This window comes from Xenopus tropicalis, chromosome 7 (assembly GCF_000004195.4).
Source record: "Xenopus tropicalis strain Nigerian chromosome 7, UCB_Xtro_10.0, whole genome shotgun sequence".
In the NCBI taxonomy this organism is placed as follows: domain Eukaryota; kingdom Metazoa; phylum Chordata; class Amphibia; order Anura; family Pipidae; genus Xenopus; species Xenopus tropicalis.
Window position 1 is genome coordinate 117,492,341 of NC_030683.2, and position 7,235 is coordinate 117,499,575.

A 7,235-nucleotide genomic window follows, 5' to 3' on the forward strand; every position below is an offset into this window, starting at 1 on the left:
TCTTCCCCAGGGCTGCAGGCTGGTAATACAGGAGCAAATCGATAAGGATATTCACTTCCCATTCTTAGGCATTCTGATTCATAATATACAGTATAAGCACTATTTCTATCCTCTGTGATGCCTCATCATGTGCCTAACATCCGTTATCCATTATTAAACTTTACATTTACACATCTTGGCTGTTTTTAGGAATAAGCATTTTTCCCATTGTTTTCCACCAGACTTGAAGAAGGGGGCTGGGAATTGTAGTTCTGCAGCGACTAGAATGCTGGAGAAACTTGCAGTATGTCTAAAGCTGGCCATACACGCACCGATACTATCGTATGAAACCTCGTTTCGTACGATATTCGGTGCGTGTATGGCATGTCGGCGAGTCGACCGATATCGCAGGAAGCTGCTGATATCGGACGACTCGCCGATCGGCCAGGTTAGAAAATTTTGATCGGGCGCCATAGAAGGCGCCTGACCAAAATCTGCCGTCAGTGCTGAATCGGCAGAAGGAGGTAGAAATCCTATTGTTTCTACCTCCTTATCTGCTGTTTCAGCCCTGACCGTGTGTGGCGGATCTGACGATCGATGGTCGCACGAAACATCGCCAGATCGCCACGTGTATGGCCAGCTTAAGGGTGAAGACACACAGAACTACTAGTAGCAGCTACTTGTCGTGGCTACTAAAATAGACAATGGTGATCATTTACTGATAATTGTCTCTACATGTGTTTTAGCAGAGGCAATTCTCAGTATTGTCTATGGCAGGGGATTTTCTCTAATGTAGAAGCCATGAAAAAGTAGGTGCTACTAGTAGCTTAGTGTATCTTCACCCTAAAGCCGGCCATACACGCACCGATAATATCGTACAAAAAGGAATTGCTACGTGCGTGGCCATCTTTTAGGGCTCTAACACACGGGGGAGATTAGTCGCCCGCGATAAAACTCCCTGTTCGCGGGCGACTAATCTCCCCGAGTTGCCTACCCCTGCCATCCCACCGGCGAACATGTAAGTCGCCGGCGGGATGGCAGACGCGGCGGGGCAATTTCAGGGAATCGCCGAAAAAGACTCGCGAGTCTTTTTCGGCGATTTGCGCGAAATCGCGCCGCCGCGTCTGCCATCCCGCCGGCGACTTACATGTTCGCCGGTGGGATGGCAGGGGTAGGCAACTCGGGGAGATTAGTCGCCCGCGAACAGGGAGTTTTATCGCGGGCGACTAATCTCCCCCGTGTGCCAGAGCCCTTATGGTGAAGACTCACGGAGCTACTAGTAGCAGCTACGTCACGGCTACAGAAAATAACAATGCTGATCATTTACTGATAACTGTCTCTACTTGTGTTTTAGCAGAGGCAATTCTCATTATTGTCTATGGCAGGGGATTTTCTGACTTTTAGTAGCCATGACAAGTAGCGGCTACTTAGTAGCTCTGTGAGTCTTCACCCTATCACATCAGCCTGTCACTGGGCAGAGGGGGGCACAATAAATGTTATGTCCCAGTGGAGGTGGAGAAGGATATTATCCCCTCTAACACAGCTGTACCTCTGGATTTTGTAGAAAGTGTCTGACATTGGGCAGAGGACAGAAACAAGTGAAAACTTTTTTGTTTTCTACAATAGGCTGGCACTTTAGTGATGGGCATCTGGGTGCCAATGTAAAAATAAATCCCCATCCACCGGTAGGGAAAATGCCCTGTTTGACATTAGCCTCTCTGTAAAGGCTGCTGAAATATTAACATATGACATATTATTGTTATTACTACAGGTATAGGATAGGTTATACAGAAACTGAAAGTTTGCAATTATGCAAAGGCCATCTTACAAATAATTCTGATTTTCAAAAGTGATTTCCTTTTTCTCTGTAATAATAAAACCATAACTTGTACTTGATCCCAACTAAGATATAATTACCCCTTATTGGGGCAGAACAGCCCTATTGGGTTTATTTCATGGTTAAATGATTCCCTTTTCTCTGTAATAATAAAACAGTACCTGTACTTGATCCCAACTAAGATATAATTACCCCTTATTGGGGGCAGAACAGCCCTATTGGGTTTATTTAATGGTTAAATGATTCCCTTTTCTCTGTAATAATAAAACAGTACCTGTACTTGATCCCAACTAAGATATAATTACCCCTTATTGGGGCAGAACAGCCCTATTGGGTTTATTTAATGGTTAAATGATTCCCTTTTCTCTGTAATAATAAAACAGTACCTGTACTTGATCCCAACTAAGATATAATTACCCCTTATTGGGGCAGAACAGCCCTATTGGGTTTATTTAATGGTTAAATGATTCCCTTTTCTCTGTAATAATAAAACAGTACCTGTACTTGATCCCAACTAAGATAAAATTACCCCTTATTGGGGGCAGAACAGCCCTATTGGGTTTATTTAATGTTTAAATGATTTTTAGGTAATGTTCTATGGGGAGATTAGTTGCCCACAATAAATCTCTTAGGTGACTAATCTCCCCGTTAACAGATTTAAGGTCCAGTGATCCAAGGTACTGAAAGACCCGTTATGCGAAAAACCCCAGGTCCTGACTCCCAAGCTTTCTGGATAGCTGTTCCTATACCTGTACATAAAGTGCCAATATATTCCTCAGCATTGTACAATGGTTATATACAATGAACAACCATATTACATATAGAAATACAGCTGATACAAGAGGTAAGGGGGGCCCTGCTCACTATAGTTTACATACAGAGCTAGGGAAAGTAGTACTCGTGCCCAAGGCCATATTTCTTGGCCAGGTGCCCTGCCTGCAAGCCATAACCCCCTCCCATCTTTGCCCCTAGTTCCGGGTTTGCTTACATGTCATTTACTCTGCGGCACCAGCGATATGGTCTTTTTATCCGCCCACACAGATTTTACACATTTCCTATAGAGTTCTATGGCAAGTGGTAGAAGACAGAGAAGGGCATTTGTTTCCTACCTGCTGCCCCGTGTGCCGTGACCCTTACATAACTGCCCATTACTAGTCACACAGTCACACACAGGCAGGAATGCATTATTTATACACATACCTAAACGCTAAGTGCTGGCAATGGCACGTGCACTATCATGTCTCAGTGCACAGTCACAAGCACTTGTATCACTTATATCACTGCCAAGGGGAAGTGAATCACTTTTTTCACCGTACCACGTAATCTGGCCCAGTCCGACGGCTACTTATCATTCCTAGACTGGCAGAGCAGAAAGTTACCCTTGTGTTGTGTTTTCCCAAGGTGTATTCTAATCATTATCTGCAGCCTAACAAGGTAACAATAGGGGTCATTTTTGACCCTTGGGACATAAGTGCAGGAGCACTAAGGGGCAGCATCAGGACTGACAGCACAGCCCTGTCCTTACCAGCTTCCCTATAGGCAAAGCCCCGATGCGGTTATTAGTAGCTGTATATCCAGCATTATTTTTGCCAGCCAGGCTGGTAAAATACTGGCCAGGTGGCAACCCAAGATGCGGTTTGCATGTTCTGCTGCTCTGTACCTGAAAGATGTGCAAAATATGGGGTAGGATAAGGGATGTTTACATTCCCTCCCTGCCTGCCCTTACTGAGTGCTTATTGAATGCTCCATTTAGTGGGCAAAGTGCACAAAATGCCCAACTTCATCTTTTTTGCACTTTGCACATTGTATGGGGCCCTGTGAATGAAAATATTAATAATGGGAGGTGTGCCAGTAGAAGCCCTAGAATTAAAAATTTAGTGGGTATAAGAAGGTTGGAGGTTGGGGGCATAAATATTGATGGAGCAGGTTGTGCAACCTTGCTGGGGTGTGCTGATGTCGTCAAAGCTGCTTTTTCTAACAAATATTTTGGGGAAAGGAGCCCAATTTACACACTATCATTGGGGCAATTTAAGGCTGCATTTTAAACTGCCAAAAAAATGGTAGACAATGGTCCCAAAAGGCAGGTGATTTCTGAGATTAGTTTAACTGAGTTTGACAGTTTGACACTGTGTGTAACTGAGGCAAGCAATATGGCATCTCTTCGCTATAGAGGAAAACTGAGCATTCTGGGCCACTTGTAGCAATAATCAATATGCCGCTATACAGAGGCATAAACCAATAAGTGTCAGGCTCAGCTCAGCAGTCCATTACTATGGTTATTGTATTATCACAAGGTGGGCTGCTGGTCATTTAAAAAGCTGCATTGTCAACTAACAGGAATAATGAGTTCTGTCTGTACAGGCGGGCTACCAGCCCTTAGGGTAAAGTGATAACAGTAGGGAAGGCCCATTGTTCTGTATGTTTGAGCACGTCTCCAGGCACTAGGCTGCCAGGCAAATCACTAGAATATATCTTGTTTTGTGGGTATGGCCTTGGGTTTGGAGCTGGTTGCAGGCTGGTTAATAAGGGGCTTGTTTGGATTACATGATGGATTACTAACAGGATCTGGAAGGGAAAATAGCTATGCCACCATCTCCCCTTGGCTTGGATGGGAAATGCCCAAGTGCCCAAGTCTAATGAGCACCATTCAGATCAACAGGTGCTGCAGAAAGTAATTTTGGTGGCTTTTTATTTGTGTGCAATAACTCGTATAATCAGATTATATGCAGCACTATTCTGTTAGAGCAGCGATCTTTTTATTATGTTCCCTTTACAGATACTGTTTGTCATCCTGAGTGTAATCCAAACAAGCCCCTTATTAACCAGCCTTCAACCGGCTCCAAAGCCAAGGCCATTCCCACAAAACAAGATATGTCCGAGTGATTTGCCTGGGAGCCTAGTGCCTGGAAATGTGTTTACATGCTGGTAAGACAAAAACTCTGACATGCAAAAAAATAGGGCTTCCCAACTGTTATTTTCTATTACTTTACCCTAAAGGGTTGGTAGCCCACCTGTACAGACAGTAGTCTGTTAGCAGACACTGCAGCTTTTAAAGGGAGATCAGAAGCCCACCTAATGGTAAAACAATGACCCATGGTAATGGACTGCTGAGCTCAGCTCAGAGTGGAAACCTGAATGGGAATGAACCCATGTAAGGCTTAGCCATACTGATTATTTCTACAAGTAGTGGTAATGCTCAACTTTCCTTTTCTGCAATTAAATAGGTGAGTGAGAGCTGCCATATTGCATGCCTAAGTTACATTCAGTAGCAAACTGTAAAACTGATCTCAGAAATGTCTTGCCCTTTGGGGCAATTGTCTGCCATGTTTTTGGCAACTAAAACCGCAGCCCTGAATTGCACCAAATGATACCAACCCTGACAGATTTAGGAGATTGTTGCTTATGTAACGTTCTCCATACACACAGATAATGTTCCTTTGTTTGATGTGCAAATATTTCCATGTGTTGCATCTGCAAAATGTCCAGGACAGTTTATTGAGCACAGATGCAGCACAGAGCCCACGTGCCTCTCACATGCAAAGCTTTCTGTATCCGCCACATAAGCACTCAGCCAGGCTGGGAAACCAAGCTCTGCCCTACAAATATATACAATTATTTATTATTGCCTCCCTAATAATGTCAGATGATTAGTAAAAAAATAATATGGTTGGGCCTTGGGCAATGCATTAGGCCAACCCTCTACCTGGGGAGGGATATAAAGAAACCAAGCAGGGTCGGACTGGGCCAGTGGCAAAATGGGAAAAAGGCTGTTAAATTGCAGGACACCCGTGGCCCCCCTGAAATCCTTTTTTGTGGTTACACCCCTGGGTGCACTTAGCTGCAGTACTACTGTTACATCTGAAGGGTCACTGGATATTCCTAATGGATATACAGTAGTAAAAATATCTGCAATTATTTCACAATTAGATTTGTAATTTGTTCTTTTAGTTATGTTTTTCCCCTTCAAGGCCTTGGCCATGCCCAGTTCTGCCTAGACACATGTACTTAGTGCTACATGCATATGGTGCTATGTATTAGGGAGGAACAAACTCATTTTCTATGCCAGGGATCCCCAACCTTTTATACTCGTGAGCCACATTCAAATGAAATAAGTGTTGGGGAGCAACACAGGCATGGAAAAATTTCCTGGGGGTGCAAATAAGAGCTATAATTGGCTATTTATGTGGCCTCTATGTGGACTGGTAGCCTATAGAAAGCTCTATTTGGCTTTACACTGGGTTTTATGCAATCAAAACTTGCCCCCAACCCAGAAATTCAAAAATGGCACCTACTTTGGGGTCCATGGGAGCAACATCCAAGGGGTTGGGGAGCAACATGTTGTTCACGAACCACTAGTTGGGGATCACTGTTCTATGCAATAAACATAGAAATTAGGGATGCACCGAATCCAGGATTCGGCAAAGATTCTGCCTTTTTCAGCAGGATTCCGATTCAGCTGAATCCAATGTCGGCAAAATTTTTCACAAAGGATTCGGAGTTCAGCCAAACCCAAAAATAATGGATTAGGTGCATCACTACTAGAAATAATTACAAAAAATATAAATATACACAGTCCCAAAGATAGAGTTAAGAAATGTGGGGGGACGGAGGGTTCCACCTACTTGTTCTGCAGTTTGGGGGCACTAGTACCTAGAGGCATACAGCAGACCCACAACCTGACACTTCTGCATATGCACCATATATTATTCATACCCCTTAAGACACACAGATCTGTAGTCGCTGAACTAGTTCCTCTGCCCCCGGAGGGCAAAGCGCAAGGGTGTCCCTGGGATAATTGTGACACCTTTCTCCTTGAAGTCTGTGTGTAATTACGAAACAGCAGCAATAGAATACTCACGCTCTTGCAAACAATTCCCTTCCTAGTTCACCTGATATTTCCTATATATTTAACAAACACAATGCGGCACGAGGCAATGGTGATGAAACACAAAGACGTTTAAATGTGACCCCAAGGCCACAACATGCTCGCTCGACTGTAAGTGGTTAATCAGCAAGCAATGATCATGCCATGTTTCAAATATAGTTGTAAGCCCCTAGGGTTCTTCTATTTAGGGTTGTGGCAATCCCAGGAATCAGTAAAGGTGCCACTACAGGATCTGTACCCACCCGCATTGGGTCCTGCTGTGCAGTTTGGTGTGTCCCACATGCTTTGGACATACAAAGCCTTTAGCTTGAGGGACAATAATCAGACACAGCCCTCTATAGGCATTTCATGGCCCTCACACAGCACAAAGGCTTCCTTGATGTCAGCATTTTATAGGACAACTGAAGCCAAATTCGCAGTAGGGTGCCAGTTGTTATCGACCCCCCGCCCCGTGACTTTAACACTAACCTGGAACTCCGGGTCTGGCTTCTATTCTCTAAAAATTGCACTGGACTGAGGGTATTTTCCATTTGC